At 43.2% G+C, this 27587-nt stretch overlaps 1 protein-coding gene across 7 annotated transcripts in view; it reads right to left on the bottom strand.

Moving 5' to 3' along the window:
• Window positions 1–27587, bottom strand: part of sox4a (SRY-box transcription factor 4a) — a 191876-nt gene that overhangs the window by 139102 nt on the left and 25187 nt on the right. For all 7 annotated transcript variants that reach the window (XR_015069230.1, XR_015069231.1, XR_015069232.1 and 4 more), the window contains exons 3-4: window positions 19198–19384; window positions 17781–17833 (exon numbers count right to left, since the gene is read on the bottom strand). The gene's annotated coding sequence lies outside the window, so the exon portion shown is untranslated. The remainder of the gene's footprint in view (window positions 1–17780; window positions 17834–19197; window positions 19385–27587) is intronic.

The following is a 27587-nucleotide window of genomic DNA, read 5'->3' on the forward strand; positions in this document are numbered from 1 at the left end:
GAATTAAAATGTCATTCATTTGTTTCAGCTGGCCCCAAAATCAGCAAATTAGCTTGTATTTATTTATTTTTACAAGTAAACTAGCTATCTATATTGCCTTACATTACGAAAAACATAATGAATGTATGCCATATTTTTTTGTTTCAATTCAATGGACATCGAGCTGCACGTGTTGTTTATCCTTTTGTGTTGAAATATTCTGCTTTCGCGATAACTTTGATTTAAATGTGGACTTGAAACATTTGTTCATGACAATAAACATTCATTTTGACTACTGTGACCTGTTTCTATCGAGAAAATGAATAAAAAGAAATAGACACAACCTGAAAATGCACGACACACTCCCCCCTCCATCCCTTTGCCTTCAGCTTTTTGTCTTCACTTAACATGTTACATAGAGTGACAAATGACGTCGCTGTGAGGGTTACACGATAACAGCAATATCGCCATGAACCCAGAGCATGTAAACAATTGGGAGCAGACAAACACACACGACTGGGCCGGGCTAAGGAAGGAGAACATGATTCGACCGGACAGCCAGTGTCAACCCATGGGGCATTTCAGCAGTGTTATGATGCGTAATCATTCAGTTGTCTAAGGAGGTGTGTGTGTGTGTGTGTGTGACTGTGTGTGTGTATGTGACAATGCCGCCATGCACAGGTCATTCCATAGCAATGCCCAGGGTGCATTGCATTGATTAGCGTCTGAGCGTCGGGCACATCTTGAGGCTGCAATGTAGCGGCGCCGCTTCAATGACAAGAGTGGAGGGTTTGTGGAAAGTGGGGGGGGGGGGGGCGTAGGGGGGTCTGAGAGAGACATATATGTGTGCCTTTTGAAAATGCCCCTTATAATTATCATAACTATTTTCATATTATTGTAGCATAAGCATTCCAGTCTGACATTCCGAGGTCCAACACAAAGAAAAAAAATTGTATTTTTAAATAGAGGTCGAAAAGTGCCTCATATATAAGAAATAGAATCGTTTATAAGAGATTTGCCAAAAGGGTACCTCTGACTTTGCGGTATTATTGTGATACTAATAAGATCTACAATGGTTGACGGCTCAGCTGACCTGCAATATAATAACAATGTGTCAGTGTATTGTATATATTTTTTCCAATATATTTTCCTTTGTTACGACGCAGACGAGGATGAATGTAGCCGCTGCCTGCAGTCGGTTATGTGAGCCTCTTTCATCAAAGAGCGCGCAGATTTGTTTGTTATACAACACTGAGTCAGTGACACGAAGCTTTACAGTATGTGCAGTTATAAAAAAAATAAAAAAAAAAAGCGTCAGCCAAGCAGACAAAATTGAACAGTTTTAACGACAGCCGTCACATTTACATAAGTGAACATTATATTGGAGCAGATGAAGCTGGCCTGGACTGACCAGATGTAAAAAAAAAAAAAAAAACGATTTCATAATGTTGTTGTAGCCTAAGGGGGGGGGGGGGGATTTTCGAGAAAAGGGAAAATCAGAGGGAAGACAGAAATAAGGGCTGTTTGTGTTCGTCACCCGCACATACAGTCGAGTACGTCTGTGTTCATTGCCTCACATTTTCTTTTTCTGTTTTTCTTCTGCTTTTGTCTCCCCCGGGCTGCGGGTTTCTTTCCTAGCCCAAGGAACCTTATCTAAGCAAGCCTCTTGAGAAAACAGAGTGAAAAGCGCACAGAAGGGCTATCAACAGGTCAACTCTGCCCTGCACACTAATGAGTCACACATTCTTTGAAAATACAACCACTTCAACACTTCAGGCCACATTTCTGCAAAAAAAAAACAAAAGAAAAAACTGCCAGCAGGACAAAATCCAATTCTTGAAATAAACAGCTTAGTCCATAAAATAAACCCGCCTCAAATAAACAGCAATACTTTTAATTAAAATCACCTCAGGTAACTTAAATGTGGGCCGGGGCCAACGCTGTAACAAAACAAGCTGCTTATGTGTTATGTCACCTCGTGTGAAGTCATCACAGGTGACACGGGAATCCACAAAAAAAAAAAGCTCCATCTCCTCTGAGGCTCTGCTAAATCCTCACTTCCTCCCGAACCATCTGGTTGTACACCAGTGAGGGGGAATTTGACCTCACCTCATCACATAAGTAAAGCTCATGTCCCCAAAAATGCATATTTACATTAATGACACATAGCCATGCTGTTGCCTCAGCATCACATTACTGGAGCGTGATGTTCCCAGCTCCAGGGCCAAAACTCTGTGACTCCCTCTGCATGTATATGTGTGTGTGTGTGTGTGTGTGTGTGTGTGTGTGTGTGTGTGTGTGTGTTTGCAAACTGCTGAGCACAAGCCAGCGACTAGGTTCACACCGGATTAGTTGCGAGTTGGCTAAACACCAGATAGCAGAGATAACAATGTTTGTGCCCGTAGGTGTGTTTGTGTGTTGGATGAGAGGTAGTGAGCGAGGTGGAGGTGTGTGTGTGTGTGTGTGTGTGTGTGTGTGTGTGTGTGTGTGTGTGTGTGTGTGAGTGTGTGTGTGTGTGTGTGTGTGTGTGGAGGGGAGCTGATATCAGCAAGAATAAGTCAAAACACTGATAAGACTTTTTTTCAGCATGGGTACTTCTAATGGTCGGTTGGATGCTAACGAATAGTGATGCTGTTTACTGACCTTTAAATTCAATCGTCAAAGTAAGTGGATATAAAGAGAGAAGATGAGCCTCCTCCCACGAGTCCAAGCCCTGCACTTCCCCTTTCTTTACCTTTCCTCCATGGTTCCTCTCTAGAATAAAAGCCCGTAAGGATGAGGATTCATCCCGCCTCGCCGTGGGAGTGGAAGGTTCCTCGTTGTTCCCCGGCCAATTGATTGATGTCAAAACGGTTAACTCGCAAAGAGGCCTTTGCATCAATGCCTCAGCCGTCTCGTACGATGGAAATCTTCCCATTGATGTTTCTCGTTTTTACCTGTGAAAGAAGACGCTAATCCCCTTGATGCTCGCCAAGGTGATGCGTACACGCAGGGGGCGAGAGGGGAGGACCGCCTGTCTGTCAACGCCACGTAAACAAAGCCGCCTCTTCTTAGCCGACGCGTGCCAACATGGAAATAACAAAAGCAACACATTTCGAAGAGAAAACGAGATGGAACGCGGGAGCTGTCGAACATCCTTTCCTGACATAAGAAATGTGGGAACGGAGCTGCCCCGACTTTGAACAAACACTAAGAGGATTGGCAGCCTCCACTGGCCTGCTGTACAAACGGCGTTGCAATAGTGCAAGTAATACCGATTGAGGCTCATTTTCAATAAGAGAGAGATTATTTCAGTGGGTTTGACATCAAATGATCATCCAACAAGCATTGTTGGTTATGAAAAGCGTACGGAGACGGGCAATATGAAATCAAAGCTAAGAAAGAAGCTTTGTCATTTATTTAAAGCAGCATTTTGCAGACACGCTCTGGTTGTCAGTCTTGTGGAAGGAAGGCATAATAAGGAAGTACAACGTAATCTCCAATGGAATATTTCAGATTGGTTTGGATTTATTCTTAGGGTCTACTTCCATGCAACGTGGCAAAACTGGCCAAAATAATATTGCAAGGTCCTCCAAAAAAAAAAAAAAAAGTCAGGTGTCTGATAGCTTCATATTTTACAAATGCCACTCACTGGCTTGCTAAGATTAGCAGCAAATTAAAGCCTCTCCGTCTTTGTCACCTTCACATAAGCACACACACACACACACACACACACAAATATGCAGGACTCATCTTCATGTGGGAGTGTGAATAGAGAAGAAGGCTCCAGTCTCCTCTAAATCCCGAAAAGCTGTCATTGACTTCAAATACTACGCACACACAAGTCTACACAATGCCTCTGCCAACGTCTGGTTTTATTTTTCTATAGGATGCTTTTGATATGGCCCCTACAGGCTAGATAATAAAGCAATTCATCTCATCTCAATTTAAGGTTCTAGAAACATAAAATAAGCCAATGCCCCTAGAGTTATTTCAAAGTTAGATTAGATTATTATTATTTTTTTTAAATTTGACCTTAAAATAACAGCAAGCATTTCTTTTTGATGCCCTCAAGTTGTTCGTTGTTCAATGCAGAGGATAAAGAATACATGTCAGACTATTGTGGTTGTTTTAAAAAGGCCAAATCATCATTCTTCCAATTTCAAACAGGAACTTTTTACGTGTAATCTTGCGGCGTGGGATTTCTTGTAGATAAGGTAACCGTGTCAAAGTGACACAGTGCGTTCAGTGTGTGTGTGTGTGTGTGTGTGTGTGTGTGTGTGTGTGGGTGGGGTAGGGGGGGCGAAGAGGGGTGAGGGGGCATATAATCTATTCTGTGACCCACATTTACGTGTTGAAAGGCAACAAAACTACACTGCAGCCCTCCCATCCAATTTCACACCACATCACTGTCTGTGTGGTGTTGGGGGGCGAGCAAGCGAGAGAGAGAGAGAGAGAGAGAGAGAGAGAGAGAGAGAGAGAGAGAGAGAGAGAGAGAGAGAGAGAGAGAGAGAGAGAGAGAGAGAGAGAGAGAGAGAGAGCGATAAAAGGACTGAGTTATCCATCTTATCCAGAGATGTTTTGAAAGAAACTATTAATAAATGTATGAGAGCCAAAAGAAAAGGGATCATTCTGCGGCTTTGCAAAAAAATATTATCAAGAGCAGGAGAATGGCTGAAAAAAATTAAATAAAATAAAAATCACAGCTTGTTAGCATTCTCGCAGACACCGCTCGCTATACGGCCTCACGGATAGACGTTATCTCTGGTCAGCTTTCTGATTTATTATTCGTAGCTCGGTGAGAAAGAACGGTGGCGAGATCAACCGTAGTCACAATATGTCCCGCAGCGACGGCATCCTATTGGCGTGCAAAATAAAGATTAATAAGAAGCGGCGTGCGTTCAAGAGAGGTTGCAAAGTTAGCAAAAGCCGGCAGAAACTCGGCGCTTTGATGTTTTTTTTTTGAAAGCTTATATTAGATGCAAAAGAGATTATGGGGAAAAATAACACAAAAGAGGTGATGGACACTCAGCATTCAAAATATTAGGCACCCCCTCACCCCAAAGTTTTGTCCTACTGCTGATTTGCAGGTGTACCTAATGTAGTGTCCAACGAGAACGTGTTTGTTGATTACAAGCCTGTTCAATAAAAGCCAATCTCGTTTGTCCTTTGGGGAAGCGGCTGTCGTCTTTGACTCTACAAGCAAAAAAAGACAAGCGCCGCGGCTTATTGCTTTATTCAAATTTCTCGTCCTGCAGGACACGTACATACGAGTGTCCGCAGAATGACGAGGCCTTGTCTGAAATGCTAATAAATTCCGAGGGAAATTGCTTTGTGTTTATCTGTAATATGACAAAATGGCTCAACTTTGATCCGCGACCCATGTCGAAGCTTGCGAAAACATCACCGCTGGCATTTCAAATGCTAATTCCCCATTGTGCGCGGCTTTATTAGATAATATGTGAACGCAATATGTGGACAATGAAAATGCGCTACGGGATGCTGACAAGAAAAAGCGGAGATTGCGTGGAATGGAACAGCCGGGGTCTTCTTTGAAAGTCGGATTTATGAACTGTGTTTCGATATTGAACAGATAAACATGTCAATAAATGCGGGTTTGGATTTTGTGTTTCAGTTTTCTTTTCGATGGTAACACATTTGGGTTTGGGAGAGACGCTCTGGCAGGCAGGGAATATTTAACAAGCCAAATAGCCTTGCTCCCCCCCCCCCCTCCTCCTCTCTTCCTTTTTAGGTACTCAGCAGTTGCTATGCAACAGCATCCACCAAAGTGCCAGGTTCAGGGTTACATTCCTCCTCAGAAAAGGAACATGAATTGAGGTGCGCACTCCAGATTCCTCATTAGTAGAAATTCCAAAATTTCACTGGGTTTGACGTTACCGCGAAATGTTTTGCCCGCTATCTTTACGGCCTTGGTTTTCGTGGCGAGCACATTGTGTTCATTCAGTTATCGGTCGCTTCAGCTCTGCTCATCAACAAATTACTTTTTCCTCTTTCCTGTGATCATCTTTGTCTGCACAAACACACACACACACACACACACACACACACACACACACACACACACACACACACACACACACACAAACACACACACACACACACACACACACTTTCTACCTACCATACTACGTTTGTGAGCAGGCAGACTGTCTGTATAATTGGGTTATTCTTTTCTTCACTAGTCTGATGCACTGAGACACACACACACACACACACACACACACACACAACTAGTTTGATATGTGAAGACATTCACGTACAGATTATTGCTGAGGTAGGGGATGTGCTCTCATGCGTGCTTTCATTTAAAGAAGTCAAAGCCCAGCATTGGGATAGGACAAGCATCCACTCTCATATCAATCCAATCATACATATCTACGTGTTCGAAATCCTGTCGGAAGGTCGACCTGTACGTTCTCATCGGCCGAGCGTGCGACGTGGGCAACATATCGTGACTGCGTATAGTGGATGTTTTTTTTTTTTTTTCAAAGTCGGTAAATGCATATGGACGGACAGATGCACACGGGAATACAGTGTGTGATGAAAGGGCACATTTTCCCAAGGTTTAGTGAAGAGCGCACTCGCCCCCTCCCCCCAATGTCCGCCCCCCCCCCTGGATGTGTCGCTTTACCACAAACCTGGACCTCAGTGAGGTGACCCCGTTTTAATGTGTTTTGAAAAGGTCTCGGCGGTGCCGTCGACTTCTTCCGAAAGGCCCTTCTAGGCTCGGATGCCGTGGCTAAGCTTCAGTGTGATACCGCTAGACACGTATATAACGTTCACATGTTGGACTACTGACACTCCTCTCACGCAGGCATTCATTACCAAAGAAAAAAAAAAAAAAAAAAAAAGGGGCAATATCAAAAGGCAATAGCATGCCTGAGCGGACGTCAAACAATTCAGCTAAAGGCTTTAAACTTGTTTGAAACCGCTTCTGACACACTAGACCGTGCTGGACCAGACTTTTTTTTTTTTTTGCGCTTTCACCTAATGAGGAACAACAAAAAGAAAAAAAAAAAAAGTGAGACAAATCTCCTCAGGCTGCCAACAAAGTCCACACATTCTGTCAGACATGAAAAAAGATGAAGAGGAGAAGAAAGGTCTTGCAAGTTGGTGACGGACGGCAACATGGTGCGTACAAAAGGTAGCCGAGCAATACAAAGAAGCGAAATTTGATCCATGAACAGCATCACAAATGATTTTGTAAAAGAAGTCGAAAATTTAATTGCGTGACAGTATTTGCTTAGGCTTTTTTTTTTTTTATTGCATAAAAAGTTGAAGAAAACTAAAATAGGCCATAGCCTCGATTTGACAGATAGGTGCAACACAGCGAGAGCATTAGTATGTATTAGCTCGCAGATGGACTCTAGCATTCCCCCGGCGCTCCCTTGTGATGATGAACCATGTTCCTTTTTATCAGACAGGACACACTCGACACTCTTTCCTCATCTGCGTCGGTCTCAATCCCACACAAGCGCACCTCCTCGCCGACAGTGGCGTGCCAAACGCTCAGCCGCTCTTTCAAAGCGTCTCCCCGGTGAGCCAAACCAATCAGGAATGCATCCGTCTTTAACTTCAAACATGCATCATCAAGCATCCGTGGGCATATGGGGAAGCCCACCATGCCGCCTCGGCCTGCATAGCGATGTCGCCGGGCTCCGGGGGAGTCGCTTAGCTGCGCTGACAACATTACGGGTTCTGTTAATTACTGCTTGATGCATGTGTCCCTTAAGGAACTATAAAATATAAAATAAATAAAAATAGAACAAAAATGTATATAAAAAATAAAATATTCGTATTTATTTATTTATTTATTTATTTATTAGTGCTTGATGTATGTGTCCCTTAAGGAACTTAAGTCCTAACAGCAAAAAAATATTTAAAAAAAATAAAAATGTATATAAAATAATTTAAATATGTATTTATTTATTTATTTATTTTCTCACATGTGGGCTCGGAGACTGACCTCCAAAGAAAGTGCGCACCTTATAACACACACATATATATATGTTTTCTTCTCACCCCTGACCCTCTTGACCTCCATCAGCTAACTCCCCAGCAGGTTGAGCACCCTTCCCCCGTTCCGCTACTCCGAGCAGCGGGTCCGGCCGGGCTTTGAGTGATTATCCCGAGAATATCCTGACATGCTTCCCCGGGCTACTCTTGAGTCGAGCCACAGAGCTGCTGGACCAGAATACCTTTTCCCCTGCATTGTATACACGCTACCCCCGAGGCCCTTTCGGGAAAAATAGTTTCTGTTGTTGTGGTAGAATCATGAGGCTGAAGATGGTGGGGAATTCATAGACAGTCAACTATAGTTAAGTGGGATGCTAAATTAGCATCATACTAGGCCAGATGGTGGATGTAGCTGCGGGTTGAAACATATGGACATGGAAAAGCACAGCAATTGGCTATCAATTCAAACCTGCACACTCGTGTGTGTGTGTGTGTGCGTGTGCATGCATGAAAACACACACACGCATCCACCGTCTGTTACCTCAGCTAAGCACGCCGTAGGGCTCGAGAAATGTTTCGCGGACAGATGATGCAATACTGTCATATTATGGATCAGAGTGGTTGTGACTGAGGAAAATACATCTAAAGAGTATTAAAGAAACCACACCAAATGTAAAATGTGACACAATTCCAAGAGTGAAATAATGTTTGCCATTTCTTCTCCCACCTCGCATTTTCTCATCTTTCTTCCTCAATTTCCTACCTCTCCTTTTGTCAAGTCTAATTGAGGGGAAGTTATCGTAATCTATATGCGTCTCCGTGATTGACACAAATGCATTTTCCTCCGCAAGCCCAATCCTCCCCACATACACACGCCATTAAACAGACAGGACCTATATATGTCACAATGATGGAGCAATCACTCCCCACCTTCAGCGTATACAAAAGAAGAAGGGGGGGGGCGTTTAAAGCGAAGCAGTCATTGCAGGGGGGCGTGATGGCTTTGGCATGTATACTTGCTGCCAACGAAATGGCTATACAGTTGATTGTTCGGGGTGGGGGGGGGGGTATTTGCCGAAACTTCAGCCAAGATGCCGCCACTTCTTGCAGCGGGGAGTGGAGATGATGTCCTAGCCCGGGGCTCAGAAGATGGAGGAGGGCCCTAATGGTTAAGTTTCTTCTTCTTGCATGTGGGAGATGCTTGACATTTCTATAGGTAGGGGAATGGCGACCATGTTTAGGAGTGAGGTGATGGGTGGGGGGGGGGGGGGGAATGGAGAGCCACACAATTAGGTTGAGCATGTGGAGGGGAATTCAAATAGAGAGACTGAGAAATCAAGACTTAAATCAGGCTTGACACTCCTTTCCCTCACAATCCATTTCCCTTTTACGAACGGCGACACCGGCAGCTAATAATCTGCCTCCGTCTCTCCACGAACGACCAATGGAAGAAGACACCGGCAACAATTCTCATTTAGCTTCTGTCTATCTAAGTGGAGATGTGGGGCTGCCACTGACCTCCCGCACAAATGCGAAAATGCCGGAGAGGGACGGCTAACTCTGCCGAACCCCGTGGACGATTTCAAATTTCCAATCATTAACACATCCCGAGCACATCTGCGGAGCGGCGAGTAAACATGAAAGCGACTGGCGGCCTGGCAGCGCTCCTCCTTTACAGATTAGGCCTTGACATTTGGAGTCAGAGCTGGTAAAATGTCAGATGGGTTATGACAGGAATGGTGATAGGCAGATTATGAGTGACCTCTGACCCGCGACGTCTGAAAGGTCAGAGCTTACTCAACTGTCGGCTAGCTAATGTGCGTTACGAAAGGGCTGAAAATACATGATGAGTTGCGGCGATGTCTTCAAATATTTGAAACTGAACCAACAGAGCTCATTCATTTTTACTCAAGTTAGAATTAATCATTAAAATCCACAAAAGCGGCAGAATTGCCCTCGAGTAAGTAATGCATTCATTATTTGCACTGCTCAAAAGTTTCCCAGACAAACTTGCAAGTTCACCTGAGTCTCCATCCAAATTGTTCTGAATGATCGTTTTGTTTGTGGATCTGGACTGATGCCCTTTTGAGATTTCCCATGATGCATCTCTTCCAACTCATGTCTCATCCTGAAGCAACAGTGATACATTGCCAAAACAAAAGGCAAAAATCAATACCATAGGAATTTGGGATTTGTTTCCACGGGATTAATTTGTCAAACGTACGGGAGGAATGCATTTCCGTACACAACATAGAAAGATTACATAAGAACAGATTAATATCCTTTATCAATGTCTGTCCGCCTGCTTGGCTTTGGTTTGCGGCAAATGACTAATTGATTATGATTTAGTAGCAGCCTAAGCATGAAGGAGCCAAGAAAGTAAGCAGGGGCAAGAAGAGCCTTGAAGCGTTTTCACTTCAGCCTAGTTCAATCTCTCCTCGGGTGCTATGACACTAACCAGATTACCTTCTGCCATTGCGTCAGCCTGCAGCAATCAATATGTACCATTAGCGCTAAACACGCTTTAATTAGTGATGTATGCGGGGGCCTCTCGTTTGCCTCAAACGTATTCACAACGAGAGACCCCGAGACGCTTTACCTGGTCTTCATCTATAAAACAAATTAACAAATGATTCCAAGGTGGAGATTGTCTTTCTCGTGGAAGTTACAATGGGCAACCGGATGGCTAAGATTTTAGCATTAGCGATACCGTTTATTCGGCCCCAAAAAAATCCCCATTGCGCTCTTTTTTTTTCTGTAAGAATTACAAAACGCTAAATAAGCAAAGAACTGATATTGAGCCGCTCATTGAAATTTGCCAGCGTTCTGTTTCCATTCTCTTTTTCAATAGCGTGTTGAATTTAAATGAGAAAACAGCTCAGCTCGCTGAAGAGGCGGTAATGATCTCTGGCTGTCTGATTTCATGTTGGTGCATTTACATAAAAATGTTATGCCGGGAGATGAGGAAAAATTAGCCTCTTTTTAAGGCCCATTTCTAAAAATACCGTGGATGTTGCAACACAACGGCAACATGTGTTGTTGAATGCTGATTTGAGATGCCCTGCGGCGCCGAGAGTACTTATGATCCATTTTCTCTCTTTTAAAACAAAAACAATTATACTCAACCTCTGAAAGAGAAGCATTATAAAAACTGACCAGCAACCAACGTTGTATTGTTGATCCAATTCAGCTGCTTGTTTTGATGGCAGTCGGAGGAGATTACCGTGGCTGAAAAACCATTTGAAAACACGAGATGATCCGCAATTTATTCCCGTCCAGATTAAAAATGCGTTTTCGTGTAACATGACAAAATAGAGCCCATATTGAGGCCGCGCTAAATTAAATATTGTCTCGTTTTCTTTCCTCGATACTTTTCAAGGTCAGCGTCGTTGTGTCAGCGCTGGTCGTCGACTGTCCCGCTTTCTTTCTCGCCACCTTTCCGAAAGAAAGCGGGAAGGGACGTGTGAGTGACATGCCGTGTTGCTGAGCAGAATTGTGCGTGTAAGCAAGAGTTAGGTGCGGAGGGGGGGGGGGGGGGGGTGGACGTCAGGGCAAAACCTATTAATATGTCTGAGCCTGCATCTCCAAATCTTGTTACTCTGAACTGATGCAACAGGAATGCAATAGGACGCCCCCCTCGCCTTCCTCCCCTCCATCCATCCATCCTCTCTCTCTCCCTTCTCCAAGGCTTTCTCTCACTCGCCACCTGCACTTGCGCTTCTTCTCTTGCCTCTGGACACACTCTATCTCCCTCTATTGTTCCAATTCCCGTCTGAAAATCTCTTTCTCTCAATCCACATCACGGTTGCTAGGCACCCTCCAAGCCTTTTCATTCGCAGTCTTCCTTAAGTAAAATGTTTCTTTGCAATTTTTTTTTTTTTACCCTACCAATTTGTTGACATGGAGCGGAGAACTCGCTTTTTTTTTTTTGTTGCCATGCATTTTAACGAGATGTGAATATATATAACAGGGTTGGCACTTATTGCCAAATTGATTAGGAGGTAATACAACAATATAATATAATATAATACAAATAAAAACTGATGAGATTCCTAAAAATATGAATTTTTCTTTCCAATATGTTGTATGTGATCCTATCTAAATTCCGCAATAGGTATTTCCTGCGATTCTCACTCCTATTTGAACAAATCCCGATAAAGCCCCGATAACACAAAAGGTGAAAGCGCAGGTACCTCGCCGTTTTGCTAATATATGTCAGCTGATATCTTTTCGCCTCCATGTCAAGTCAGATTCGTGTCAAAGACATACTGGTGACATATCTTCCTTCCCCGTGGGGGAAAACCAGTGCTTCGTCTTCCTCTTGCACTTACATCAGACTTTTGCCTGGAGTCTCGCCACTGTAGGGATTTGGCTAATACTCTGTATTCCCAACATGGATTGCCAGGCTTTTCCTTAAGGCACATAAATCCCCCTGTGGTGAGCAACCATCCATTGTCGCAACACCCCGGGACTCCTACTGCGCTCTCTCGGGGGAACTGGTCTCCCTTGGACTTGGATAAGTTATGAACGGTGCCATCCCCCTTCTGCAATAATAATGCGTTTGGACACCGAGGTGTGGGCCTAAATCATTTTTTTATTGATATCAAATACGTGTATGCATTGAAATCCATTGTCTTGACATTTATTAATGATGAACTACTTCATCATATGAGCAGAGGCTGTGATTAAATGTGTTGTTTTTATGGCGTAATTGAAGGAAGGCACGATAAAAGTTGCCTTAGGCTTTTTTTTTTTTTTTGGGAATGTATGTAAGGGGCTAAGTAAGAGGTGGGCTGCTGGAAATAAGGCTCCCCTCGCTTACAACTCCCTTGGCACCCCTGCATTGCCGCGGCTCTTAGATTTGGAATGTGAGCAGGTATCACACACAACAGCTGTAAATTCCGTCCTGTCTGGGAAATCACGGGAATAAGGCGACTCTACCAGTCATAAATCTGGCTCAAATTGCTCTTATATGCGGTCAAATAAAACTATTCCACTGCCTGTGTCTGCACATTAGAATGTCTGCTCACTCCTGGTTGGATGGAGGGAATCAAATAAAAAGCAAAAAAAAAGCAGACAAACATGTAACATCATTTGGGACATGCATTAAACATGCTGTGTGAGCAAGAAATCATGTCAAGGTAAAAGGCAAATGTAAAAATAAAGAGTATAGAGCTGTTTTCATAGAGGATAAATAATATATGCCTGCGAGTGTGATTATATTGTCAGTCGACACGTGTTGATAGATTACAAGCACGTTCCAGAACAGAATTTTGAACAATACCAGACGATCCAAACTATAATCATATGGAATTAAATTTTAAAACCCCATTACATCAAAAAAAAAAATGATTTTTTCCTTTCACCGCATCCTTCTAATTGTGGCAAAAGCCTGACATACAAAAACATAATTATTCCTTCCAGCACACATCACACATGCAACTTCATGTGGTGAACTCCGAGTTGCCACAGAGTGGCGAGAAATAAAATTCCTTCTTCGGCACGGCGAAATTTTACACTCCAGCGTCACCACCTCCGCCTTTGACTCGACTGTTTGTCTGTCGGGAGCCGAGCCCCGTCTTCAATTATTCACCCGTGATGGCTTTTCAACTGGAGAAGCTCCCCTGGCTCTTACGTTGGCCCCCCCACATGCTGTGCTCTCCTTTCTCCAACTTTCTCCCCTTTTATTCCCCGCCCGCCTTTCATGCCTCAAACCTTCCATCCGCCTCTCCCCGCTTCCCTCTGCATCCCTATTTACATCTCTGGCAATCTTGAGGTATCCCGCTTGACAAGTGATGGCTGAGCGTCTCTCTCGCTCACCTCCCTCCCTCGACCCCTCCAACCTAGCTCGGCGAACTCTCCACCTTCCGCGCGCGCAATTTCCTCTCATGTCAGGAGGAACCTGTAGGCATCCGTGTGCCACTTTTGATCATTGCCTTTACCGGGAAGCCTCATCGCCTTGCTCTGCCTCGGAGGCAGGGAGGGAAAGAAGAAAGAAAAAGGCAGAAGAGAGGAAAGTAATTTCTAGTCTGGGGAGCTCGGCGGAGAACCGAACTGGCACATGCCGCTCTCAGGCAATAAACAAAACAATGCTTGACAGACCCGTGTACTTTTTTTTATTTTTTTTTGAAACGACAAACTTTTAGTTATTCTTAGCCGTGCAAGAGAAGGAAAAGATTTGTCGCAGTTATCCCAAACAGATGAGTTGCTACGAAATATTAAAGGGGACATATGGAGGATTGTCTAATTGGTCTCTGAAGTGTCTGGCCATCCATCAATTGTGACACGTGGAAAAAAATATTTGGTTCTCCGCCTACTTCGGAAAACACGCATGAGTGAACTATTGTGCCCCGCTGTTACGCAACAGTGCGTCCAATTTATATATCACAATATGATCAGAGTGGGCGGGGTGAAGATCCATAGCCACTTTCAAGCCAACTATAACGATCAAAAACATGCAGCAATAAAAAAAAAAAAAAAAATTATTGAAATAACTAACTGGGAACTTGTTTTTTTTTTTTGCTCTTGTCCAACTCAAACATTAACGGCTCATCTGGGATTATGGATGCGTTATTATGAGATTATGGTTTCTGCATACACTTAGCCAATAGACTAATTTGTGCCCTAAATGGCGCCTTGAGGAACACCACATAGCATGTTTTGTTAGAACGTCCAGAAAGAGAAAAAAAAAAAATTAAAAACATACTTGTAAACGGTGCCAGGCAGCCCAACCCGGAATGGATCATTATATTTTGTCTATTGCAATTTACGCCAATGTGGTTGTCATTTTCCTTTACGATGCCACTGCACACGCTTTTTTATTTTAAATTCCTTTCAAGATTTCATCTACGGCTGCCCACAAACTCGTCCGCGTGCACATTTTGGCAGCGGGCGAGCATTTTATGGGTGATTGCTCGTACATGCTGAAATGGTTGTTAAGAGTAGGAGATCTGCCCATTCAGAGTCGAGCTTCATCAGTCACTCTGTCATTATGCCGCACACACACACACGTCACTAAGTGTTGCCTTGTGTGTTTTGGCAGGTCACACTGAGCCTCACAGGCCAACCAAAGTTGGCTAAGCGAAGGTTGTTAAACCTCACGGGGGCAACCTATGGTCATTTAAACACATCAACGTCCAACTGCGGTGCATTTACGCACACAATTATGCACACGGAGAGCCAAGAGGTAAGCCGTGCCATGTCAACGCTACAGTTGATACCAATGCTATGACTCATGACTAAATGTATTTGATACACCTGCACGTAAAACAAAAAACAAAAAAAGATCAATAAAATAATGCTCAGGCTGCAACATGTTTTCGAATTTACAGTATTGAAGTCATAATAAAGGCAAGAATTAGATTGGTGATTTCAATTAAGTGAGTGTCCGGGAGGGGAGGGGCGGGGGCGGTGTAGACAGCACAGATTGCCTGATTTTTTGGGGAGGAAAGTGATTCAAAAGAAGGACTCTGTGCTTGTCGGTTAAGTGCGCCAAGCTTAATGTGGCAGACAGATGAGTCATGAAGTGTCCCAGAGCTTCCACGACAGGCTGCGCAGACGGCAGCCAGGAGAGGAGCAACGAGAGGTTGGACAAAAGGGGAGGACGCATATCGACGAAGGGAGACAGCACCTGTCTTGTAAAAGAAGAGTTTTTTTTTTTTTTTTTCCCAATGATGTCATCTTGTCACTCCATGAAAAAAATATCACTTATCTTTGAGACTTTTTCCTCATTATGTCTGGATTGGGGAACGAGGGGGAGGTGACTTTTCTGCATGAGCGTGCATATGTGAGAATGTGATTATGTGCGCTCGTGTGTGTCTGCTCTTTCTAATCTTAAGGGAATGTGAATATGTGTGCTTCTTTCCAACCCCGGCGAGGTTTCCCCCCCCCCTGCAGGACTAACACACCCTGAAACCTCCCGTCACATTTCCCCCTTTCACTTTACATCGGCCCCTCCCTTCCCCTCTGGCCCCTCCTTTTGCCCTCTTTAACCACGACACTTTGAATCAAGCAAAAATTAATGCAGATGATGCATTCACTGTCTCATTGTCTCCTTCATTCTGCAGATGGATATCAAGATGACAGCGGGAAAACCCCTGACGTAAAGCTTTTAGGGGTGCCGCGGGCTGTTTGTAGTTCCTGTTAGCGTAAATGCAAATATGTGCTTCCAAGTTCTCAACTATTTGCCCCCCATGTGGTTTTGTTAAAAAAAAAAAAAAAAAAAAAAAAAATCCTGTTTTGCACCTTCTTTTATATTTTTTGCAGTAATCCACCACCTGGAGAGAGCAGAAAGGGGTTATGGGTAATGTACGAGCTACTGTTTGATTGATGAGCCAATCAGAGCAGCACAAAGGATTTCATTAACAGACACCCTGGCCCAAATCACCAATCATCCGCACACACTTATCAACATTTGAAAAATATAAACAAGAACTAATCCAAAGTGACTTTTCAAAGTGTTCATCCACGTCGGAGTATGGCAGAGGTGGTGTTATCACAAAGTCCGCAGTAGCGCTCTTTTCATTTCATCGGAACGGGGCCAAGGGCAAGCAGAGAACGCTTATGGGTCACCGCTTTGCTTTTGTGGGGGGGTAAAAAAAAAAAAATCATTGCTGCAGAATCCAAATAACACGCATGCATTAATTCTTCCCTTTACCCTGGTGTTTCTCAATCACATAGCGTTTGATGACGAGTCCGACTATAGAGAAGAAGAAAGAGAAAGTGGACGGAATGAGTTTGTTTGAAAGTAAATTAGTTGCTTCGCCCTGTGACCCCGCCCCTCCCCCTTTTCTCCATTTAGACCATTTTATTTTTCAAAATGGTGCTGAAACCCGCTCGAACAACAATACGCAATGCATAATAACGGGCCATACTTTCTCATTAAGGATGACAGGGGTGTTATTGTTGTGCGTGTGTGTGTGTGCGCGTGCTTCGTTATTATTGATTGCAATAATAAGATATGTGGACGTACAGATTATTTGCATCCCTGAGCAGAGTTATTGTTATTGAAGAAAGGGAGGGAGGGGGTGATGTAATTATGACGGTCATATCTACACTGCCTGAGGCGAGATGCTGTCTGCACATGTGTGTAGGGGGGGGGGGGGGGGAGTGACCGAGCCCAATAAGCGCATACCTGAATCTGTCCTGCCATTTTCATAGCATGTCTATGTCTAATTGGCTCGAGCTGATTCCCCACCTCTGGAATCTATTTAACACGGTTACCAAGGTGACAGCATCCATCGTCAAACGCGACCAGACCCAACCATGTCAGCTCACACGTGCCCCCCCCCCCATCTCAGCCCTCCACACACACACACACACACAATCGAAAACAGCGGGAAGTGTGCAAGCACTCCAATCCCTCTTAATTAGCTCCATCTATTAGCGGCAAATCCACTAATTAAAGCCGAGCCAAGACACGACCCAAAGAAACGCTATCTGCGTATGCCATATGGAGGCCGAAATGAGGAAGGGACCTAGAAATGACAACATGAATGCACGCACACAAAGACATTTCTATTCAAGGACGTTACATTGACGAGCAGTCATCGGTAGGACGAACTAGCAGATGCTTTGTGGCGCAGAGTACAAGCGGCATTCATGACATGGACACAGAGAATGTAAATAATGATGTAAAGTTGAAGGAAGAGCAATGAGTGGAGAAGAATGGGTCATGTGAGGCTTGTGCAAAGAAAAAAAAAGTGACTGTGTAGTGAGATGTTGTCAAGAGCAATTGATTTCAAAATCCAGTTGGGAAATTTGAAATAAATTTGTTGAACATGATAAGAGTCCGCATTGAATTGTGATGCTTAGTGGAGGTTTAAAAACAAAACAAAAAAACATACCTGGATAGTATGAGTGGATGGTGAGGGCTGATTGGTTGACACAAGGAGCAAGGCTGATGAAAAAAAAACAACAACATAGGGGTCAGGGTTATTTTTATTTTATTTTTTTCCTGGCAAGTACTTAACATGTGTCCAATATTTTTAATGCTATTAAGGCAGATGGACATCTTTAAAATGCAGGGGAGGAAAAAACAGCTTTTAAAAGCAATAAACACAGTCATAATAAAACCTCAAGGCCAACACGAGTTGCTCTGAAAAAGCTTTTGTCGTCGGTATTATATTATATGCCATCTCTTTTAAAAAAGGAAACACCGGCTGCAAATCGTATTAAAAGGAAAAGGCTTTTGCATTTAAGTTCACTTCATCTCGGTTTTTGTTAGGTGAGCGAGCAAAGATGAGTATTTTTTTTTTTTTTTTTAAAGATGTCGCGCTGTGATTGAAATCTTGACATTGATGAATGGAACGAAAAGCCTGCTGCGAAGCTTTTCTGTTAGCCGCAGCCACTCACCCAGTCCGCCTCAATCCCTTTCCTCCTCCCTGTGTCCATCTTTTTTAAAAGAGACAAGATGAATGGGAACAAACCAAACAGCGGGAGACAAAAGGAGTCATCAAAAGTATTACTGGCCAGGAAGATGAGGAACAACAATGATGGCAGACTGTGTACAAATATGCACACCCGCTTGCAAGCGGCATCGCAGCAGGACGCCGCACATCAATTTAAAAAACACTCACCAAATTTTTTTATTTTTTTTTTCAGGAATCGTTACTGGAGTGATGTGCCCGCTAAGTTTGTTTTGATGCCGTTTTTCACGATACATTTAGCATTTTGAGCCATGTTTGTGAAATGTCTTCACTAAATTTTCATGAGGCTACTGGAATCAATTAGCGCTATCAGGTGTCAATATTTTAAATCCACTTTAACAGCAAATAGGTGAGTTTTAAAAAGGACAATAGGGTTGTTACAATTGTGTCAAATCTAAAAGTGTTGATCTTTTTTTTTTTTTTTCTCCAGAATTTCAAGTGTCTCCTAGCAGAGTCTGCAACAGGTCTGACATCCTCCTCGGTGACAGTGAATCGAAAATCTTCCCACCTGCCAACAGCTTCTTAACATCGCCGCGGGACACTTTTTCCGAGGCTATTTTCTGTCTTGTGGTATCTCCACTTTAGTTGTCAATGGGAGAAGAAGGGACGTAAAGAATGTTGGGGAAGATTATAGGGAAGAGGAGGGGGGCGGGCAGACACCTTTCTGCGCCTCCTCGAAGCCTAGATGAATGTTGAGAAGCCTTTTCAACGACTTGAGAATTGTTTATCATGCAGCCTCGCCACTCTGTCTAATGGGCTGTGCATGGCTGGCATTTATATGGCCCGCAACATTCAACACCATTGAACATGACCTGTCGTTCATAAGAGAGCTAACCTCGGAGCGGTCACCGGCGCTGAAAGAGAAGGAGGAGGGGGTGGTGGGTGTAGGGGGGGGTGAAAGGTATGTGCTGTCTCCCCGCCGAGCCTTTTCAATTCTTTCCACTCCATTGCTCCGGCCCTCCCCTTCTCCTTTCAGCAGACACAGCTGCACTCAGTCGCTCCCCTCGAATCACCGTCTCCATCTATAAGGGGGTTAAAAAAAAAAAAAAAATCAATACAACACCAAACAATGGCTTATAGGCCTTAGGGTGCAGCGTGCAAAAAGGTCACCGCTATACATTATGTATGGCGGCTAGCTAATGGTCAGTGTGCTCCCAGACAAATGGACTGTAAGTTTCACCCCGGTACGATGAGCACACCAGGGAGGAGGTTTACACACGTACATACAAAACAGCATTGGCAGAATCGAATGTAAACAAGTGCACGTTCTCATCGGCGTATTCACGTACGCACGCTTGATGGGAACATGTACATTCACGAGCACGTTTGGAGACGCCGTTTGTCACACGTTTCATAATTTATCCATCAGTGAACACCAGAGTCGGGTTCAGAGAGCAGCAGAGCTATTTAGATTTGATATTACTTGTGATGATATGCAGCACCTTTTCTTCTTTAGAGGAAGTGTTTAGTATTCTTCTACGAGAGGGCTTGTAGACCATTACTAAATCTTATCAAACTTTAATGAGTCTGGAATTTATTCTTTTGCAGAAGTTAGCGTTTAGTATCATGGAATAAAAAGCAGCTATGGCTACAAAAGCCAGAGCGGCATAGTACACGGTGACCACGGCAACAACGGGAAAAAAGCAAATGAAGGAAAGAAAAATATGAAGGGACTAAATCCACAATTATTGCCCGGTAGGACAGCAGCGACGATACATCAGTATGATGTGGTAATTGCCCGGACATGCTAGTAGGGGCAAAGAGCACATTCTTTTTTTTCTTTTTTACAGGAGAGGGGAAACAACGTGACGTGTGTATTGGAGACAGAGTTTGACCTTCATGTAGTAATGCTGGAGTTGACACAAGCACGTCTGCGCTGGGACAAGAGCTCAGGTTTAACAGGCATATTGAAAAGGTCAGAGCTGTCACTCAAACTCCTTCGCACACAAAAAGATGCACACTCCACTAAAGTGTGTATGTGCATGGCCACGCACGACGGGGCCTTAATGCTTGCACAGAGAGCGACACACTCCAGAATTGCTCACCATGTCAAATTAAAATAAACCCCTCTGCTCATTTTGTAACAAACACAGATTGGGTAGCTGCCAAAAATCCCTCACACTGGCAGATTTGTGCCCCCCCCCCCTCCCCGTCTTATTCTCCTCTATACTTCCACACCCACTCACAAACAAACCAAGTCAGGGTCATTGGTGAATAAAGTTGTTTTGCTCCATGTCTGGATTTGTGATTGGCTGCTGTGTTGCTAACCGAAAAGAAAAAAATATATATTTTTCTTCTCCCTAAATTGCTCTACCACACCAACCAGCCCTCTAATCTTCCTCCTGATTGGATGATTAAGATTCTCACTTTCCTTCCTCGTCATACCCCACAAGACGTTTCCATTGCTGTCATATTCACACATGGAAACCTCATATCATCAAAAAAAATAAAGTCTCTAAAATTAATAATATGCATAGAGAGAAGAGAGGCTTGCAGGTAAATAGGGAGTGCTACGAGTCCACACATGTTCGTCAGTGCCACTCTAGCAAACACCTTCCTCTATAATAATCTGTTGAAGGTGTTAATTTATTCTGTCTTTTATACCGCCCGTTCGCACCACACTTCCCAGCAGGAGGCCAATACTTTGCACTGTGCGGAACATTCTCAGTTCCCTTGCCAAAAATGAAAGGCTCAACGAAAAAGTTGAAAGCAAAAATATGGAATTGTTTCTTAAAAAGGAAATTAACACTATGATTGTACTTTATAAAAGTATATAGCAGGAAATGAGTATAATGTAAAGAATTGACAGTTTGAGCATCATGATTAATTATTGGAGTCTCCTTCTGATGTTCATGACTTGGCCACTGGGGGCAGTAATAGCGTTTTTTTGCAGAGGATAAAGAATATATATATATTCCTGTGAGTATGGTTTTTTTTTCGCAAGCCGTAAAACACTGTCAAAGTGGATCGGCGGATATTTTTACTGGCTCATATGAATAAAAATGAAAAGCGAGAAAGCGGCAGGCCGGGCGAGCAGCAGAAATGAAAATGCAATATTCATCAGGTGATACCTCCGGTATCAGTCTATTATTTATAAAGTCTGAATCAGCTCTGTCATCATCCACACTCTAACAGGCACAGCCTCCAGCACCGCCACGAGGAGGCTATGTGCCGTATAGAGATAGATTTCCCAAATGAAATTGGTGGACACGATGCAATCTGGTCAAAACAGAGCTAATGACAAAGCAGGCTCCATGTAAAATCCGCCGCCAGGGGATTACACAGATTTGAGAGCAAATATTTCATCTCGCTAGCAAAGTCTTCCAGGTGAAGCGCCATTCTCCGACGGAATCGTTTGGGTCTATTCTTGTGAGCTGCATTAATCAAAAAAAAGCACGTGTGGCCGTGTTCACGTTGGCTATTAACACTCAGATGGATTAATGACGGAGGTAATCATTTTTAGTATGCTTTATTAAGCGGCCATCCTGTTATTAGGATGGTTATCAAGACTGTCAGTCGGTGATGGCGGCCCAGACGGTCGACTCGTTTAGACAGTGAGGATCTTTCCGATTGATCGGATGTGCCATCTGACCCATCCGCTCTTTCACTTTTGCTCACCGTCATGTCATTCCCGTCGATGAGTGCCGACAACTTCGAATTGCGTAACATTGGCTTGCTCAAAGAAAGAACGAAAGGGGGAATGCGGGGCGAAGCGCTACGGAAGAAATCGAGATTGATTTGTCAGGTGTTAGGTATGTCTATCTTGAATGTGAATGAAGTTATGAAAACTGAACCGAACCGCACTTGTTGGTAAAAAATCCAAACCTCCTGGCTCACTGTTTGTACTTGAAAACAATTTGTATTTATATAACATCTTTCCAGAGACCCTAAGATGCCAAACGGAGAAAATGTGGGATTAAGAAATGCCACAAATACAGGCCCCCCGATACATCTATGGGAATTATGCAATTGTTTGTATCTTATGGAAAGCCAGCAAGACCAAAGTGGTTCGGAAAAGTGCTGAGTTTGCTTCAAGATCAAACCGTGGATAATAACACCCTTCCATTGTTGATAATATGCTCAAATTACTAAGCAAAGACTTCATCCATTAACATCACTTTTCTTTGGGTTTGACGACACCACACTTTTCCCGCACACGAGACGAATCATCTCCTTCCAGAAATAAACCGAGATCTGTTTGGGAACCGACTGCAATAAAAAAAAAAAAAAAAACCTCAGGAACAGGATCACACTCGCCCTTCCAATGTTTTATTGGTGGACTGTGCCAGAAACAGTTGAACATCTGGCTGAGTAACATTTACCGTATTTTTCTGACTCAAAGGTGCGTCGGGTAGGATGGATGGATGGATGGATGGATGGATGGATGGATGGATGGATGGATGGAAGAAAGGAAGGAAATCCAAAAATGACTTTTTGCCAGCTGTGTTCAAATGCAAGGGAGATGTTCAAACCTACGTAGAGACTTCATAAATGTGATCCATAATTGATAAGATAAACGTCGCTGTGTTACACGGCGCACCTGAATGCCGCAACGAGATGAGCTTCCAGGCCAATCACGTGTTGACGTCAGGGCCGCTGTGCGCCCCCGTTCACTATGCATGGCGGTTCCGCTTGGCTGCGCGCACACTTATTCCAAAGCTAATGAGGCCTTGGGAGGTCGAACGCAACTGAAATCGTTTCTCTGTCTGCTTGCCTTCGCGTATGCTTAACAGCGCGTGAACCTTTTGGGCCGCATCGTATAGATACTGTACATTGCAACGCATATCACAAGGCGATGCTTGGCGTACACATTCGCCACACTCGTTTACGCTGTTCGGATTTTTTTACCGCATGCTATCTTTCCATCTTTCTATCAGCGGACTCAGTGAAGCATGGGCAGCGGCTAACAGCTTTCCCGTCTTGAGGAAAAAAAAAAAAAAAAAACACTCCCTAGCTCTCTAAAAGTATTCAATTAAAACGGGAAAAAAATATATTTCTTGTTTATTATTGCAAATGGCACACGTACTGATGCACATCCGAGTTAAGTGATGAGGCGTGCTTTAAAGTGCCATTCACCCAAATATCACAAATGAGAGTAGAAAGAAATTACAGGGTCGATCCTGACGGGAAAGCGCACAAAATGTACGTGGAAAAACACAAACAGCACCAAAGTGTCATAAGCATTTCACATCGTGGGCGAATCCCTGACTCCACTTCAAAGCTCTCTTGCCTGACAGTGGCTAATGATAAACACTCACATGGAGAGCAGAGAGACGCCGAACCAGACTCTGCATCAAAAAAAAAAAAAAACTGTCTCTTCCTGTCTTTTAAAGAGAGATAAAAGAAGCGAGCTCGTGCCAGACTGGGGGCTAATGTGCATTTAAGCACAGTACATACATGCATACATAAATGAGTACATGGAGACATACTTATCATGTAAATGTAGAATAATTACACTCTTGTCTGTAGAGAGGACGTAGAGTTTTCTTTTGAGTAAAAGCATCTTTAAAAGATGACATAAGGGGGGGATGGGGGCAAGAGAGAAAAGGTATGACGAGCGTCTCGAGCCGTCACCTTCGCATTAAAAGGACGTTTGCCAATGTCATTCGGAGGCCTAAGTAACATTGAAAGTAAGGTCACATTTTTCCATTTTCATATTTGAAGCTATGATGACTTTAAAAGGTAAAAAGAAAATTCATGAGGATCAAATTTTTGCTCACATGAGTAGTTGGATGTGAGTATCGAAATGTTGAACTTAAGTCAGTAGTGGAAATGGCAAAGGGAGACGGACACGTGCGCACATACAAATAACCGGGCAGGACTTTAAAATCAAATGCAAACACACACACACACACACACACACACACTCTCCATAGACAAGCACACAAACTAATTGGCCACCCCATTAGTAATTTATTAAGCTTGTCCTTGTAAATTTTATCAGGTATCCAGCAGGGGAATAGATTTATTGATTCTCTCTGCATTCATCAGGCGCAGAAAACCAGAGTGAAAGAGAGAGCAAGAGAAGCAGAGGAGAGAGCGATGGAGTACATTTATCAGGGCGGACAGCATTGGGTTCCAAACAGCTTTGCAGGAGATCAGACCGGAGTATGTTGTGATTCCCCCTGGGTCGCCAACTATATCCTGCTTCATTCACAACGCTGCCTCGCCTGGGCTCATCAATGCGCGCCCCCTTCCTTCACGATCAATGATTCTCATAAAACACCAGCTTTATACACTTGGCCCCCCCAAAACAACAAGACCAAAAAAAAAAAACCAATAGTTTGACTTTATTTTAACCCAAAGGAGGCAAAGATAAGCATCGAGGCAAACGTGCAGGGGGGGTCAAGGATATCCTGTAAGATTTAGGGAAAAAAAAATGGCTGCTGGAATTGATATGTTCAATATGTATGAGGTTGTGACCTCATTACTGTAACACCGCAGGCTTTCTAGTTTCCAGGTTTGGTATATATATATATATATATATATATATACGTATATTGTATATCGTTTGCTCACCGTCATTTTTTCCAATAGTAGTGAAAGTCAGTAAGTACGCTGAAGAAAAGAGAAACATAACTGGAGCCGCTACGTCAATATTGATACTGATAAAATGTAACGTGCATCAGAACAGAATGGATTTCAAGCCCAAATGCATTTTGGACAATTCTATTCCAATTTGACAACTAGAAAACAATCTTCAGAATACTTTGCAAGAGCCGTGTTGAAAACGGGTCTTTGCATCATGCATGTGGTGGGCGTTAAAGTTAAATTGACGTGACAGCGGTAGAACTCAAACGAAATGTGTTTTTCCTCTCAAATCGACTATTTTTTTTTCTTTTTTTTTGTGTGCGCGTGAATGCCGGGGTAGGGAGCTAAATAGCACAACACCAAGATTCCTTTCCCCCTGGAGGCAGAGCCTCGACTGGTATTGTTCCAGGATTCCCCTGCGTGGCTCACCGGGAGGCTAGCGCTGCCTGCTGCGTGATTGGTGGACCGAGCCATCCGTGTCTGGGATTTGGGAATACCATTCTCTAATCCCTGGCATGACTTCCCCCGTTTATGGATGTCTCAGGTTGGAATGTGTAGGTGTGGTGCCGTAAACACACATACACACATTAAGACATATGGACTCGAGCGATAAGGCCCGTGGATGTTTTAAGTCACTTATAGAATGGATTCGAAACATTTAGCCTCGGGCGTTTGGACCCTTTACTGCCATGTAAACTCCAGATTGGATAGGTTTTTAAACTACAACCTCAGCAGCGGCATCTCTTTTTTTTATCATCGCTATATTGCTATCGCTGCATATTCATTTATTTTATTTTTTTGTATTAATTAATTATGGCATGTTATGTTATATATTATTATATTATATATTTATTATTATTATATTATATATTATATTATATATTTTATTATATTTTATTATATATTTTATTATATATTTTATTATATATTTTATATTATATTATATTATATTATATTATATTATATTATATTATATTATATTTATTAGATTTCAGGTTCTATGAGAGGCCGGGCATGAACAAGCTTGTCTTAATTACTCTGCCAGTGCGTCTGATGTCAGGGATGCCATGTGTTCCCCAGAAATAAATTTGCACCCCTAAAAAAAAAAAAGAAAAATGTAGATCCAACAGAGTTTTAATGAAGCCCTCTTTCCCCCACCTGCAAACACACACTTCCTGGGAGTGGCCGCGCGATTTCCGATGTGAGAACACTTGAGACGAGTTAATTGATGTTCACTATTCATGTATACAGAGTCGACTAGGGTGTGGGCAGATGGTGTTTGTAAGACACCATTTAAAGCAGCAGGAAATTCTCATTCTGAAAAGAGGGGATAGAGAAAATCAGCTCTTTTAGAGGAAAGCTCAAGTGCAAGCATCCGATCAGAACTAAATTGACTTTGGGGCGAGAGGCGGGGTTGTTATGTGGATTGGTCGCTAGCCAATCACGGGGCAGATTGAGACAAAAAAAAGAAATTCACATATAAGGCCAATATTGAATTTTTAATTAACAAGTTTATGCTGCACATGTCATTTTATTTTTATTGATACTATTTGTTGAATTACTCATTGTATTTTTGAGCAATAATTTATAAACAGTTGAATTTGACAATACTGTCCAATGTTGATTTGTCAAAGGAAAGCCTCAATGTTACTAGCACACTTTTTTGTCACTGGCTTGGTGACATCATTTTATATGCCGTTTATTATTTCCCTCGTTAACCGTCCTGTGGTGATTTCTGCATGGCTGCCATTCTGCATTTTACTGCTGGCAACAAGGACATTCATTTACAATCCTTCCATCCTTGACTGCTCTTATTTGCATCATATTCTGCTGTGATGTGTCCCCGTTACTACTTTCATGTGACATTTTGTCTCATTTAATGTATGAAACAAAGCTGTCACACCTCTGGACATCGCCACGGAGGCAAATGAGGCTTTTTTTATTTTTCACGGTGCTGATGAAAATAGTCTCCGGACGGCGCTTTGATAGTCTTCATTAATGCCTAACTGCTTATTAAGAGTGTAGATTCACTGCTCGGCCTCTCGAATGAATGAATTAAAAGGTGCCGTTTGTAAAGGGCATGCCTCGATAATGACGCCGAGATGCAAGGTGCGGCTCTCCGAGTTGTGAATGATGGCGTCAAGCTCAGGCAGCTATGGAAATGACTGTGGCACCTCCAAGTCGCACATTTTCGGTTTCCAACGGGGGGGAAGCTATCGCCATGGTAACACAGCTTTTTGGCTTTGCGGGGTGATAACAAGGTGGAGATGTGCTTTAAGTGGGAGGGGGGTAGTGCAGAGGGAGAGAGAGATAACTCCAAATGGTTTTACCATTCTAAACCCCGGGAGAGCTTTTTCACTGGAAATATGTCCACACATTTCTATTTTAATACATCGAAGGACAATCGTCTAATCGTTTCTAAAAGGCCGCTTGGTCGATATTCTTAAGCTGCTGGAGAATTCTGAATTGTCGTACTAGGCTCCACACACTTTTGTTCACACCTCCACAACACACCTCTCAAGCCCCCTCCGGTGATACTACCAGAGTCTTGTCATTATAATCAAGTTTTCAGCCAAGCTATCAAGGAAAGCTTCATTAGTGACGCTTTCTCAAAAGCTCACACAGCTAATCAAGAAACGGAGAGGTTTGGTGGGTTGAGGGGGGGGCCAAGGAGGAGGGTGGTGGTGTCGGTAA

The sequence above is a fragment of the Syngnathus leptorhynchus genome, chromosome 20 (genome assembly GCF_054491065.1).
Source record: "Syngnathus leptorhynchus isolate UIUO chromosome 20, UIUO_Slep, whole genome shotgun sequence".
In the NCBI taxonomy this organism is placed as follows: domain Eukaryota; kingdom Metazoa; phylum Chordata; class Actinopteri; order Syngnathiformes; family Syngnathidae; genus Syngnathus; species Syngnathus leptorhynchus.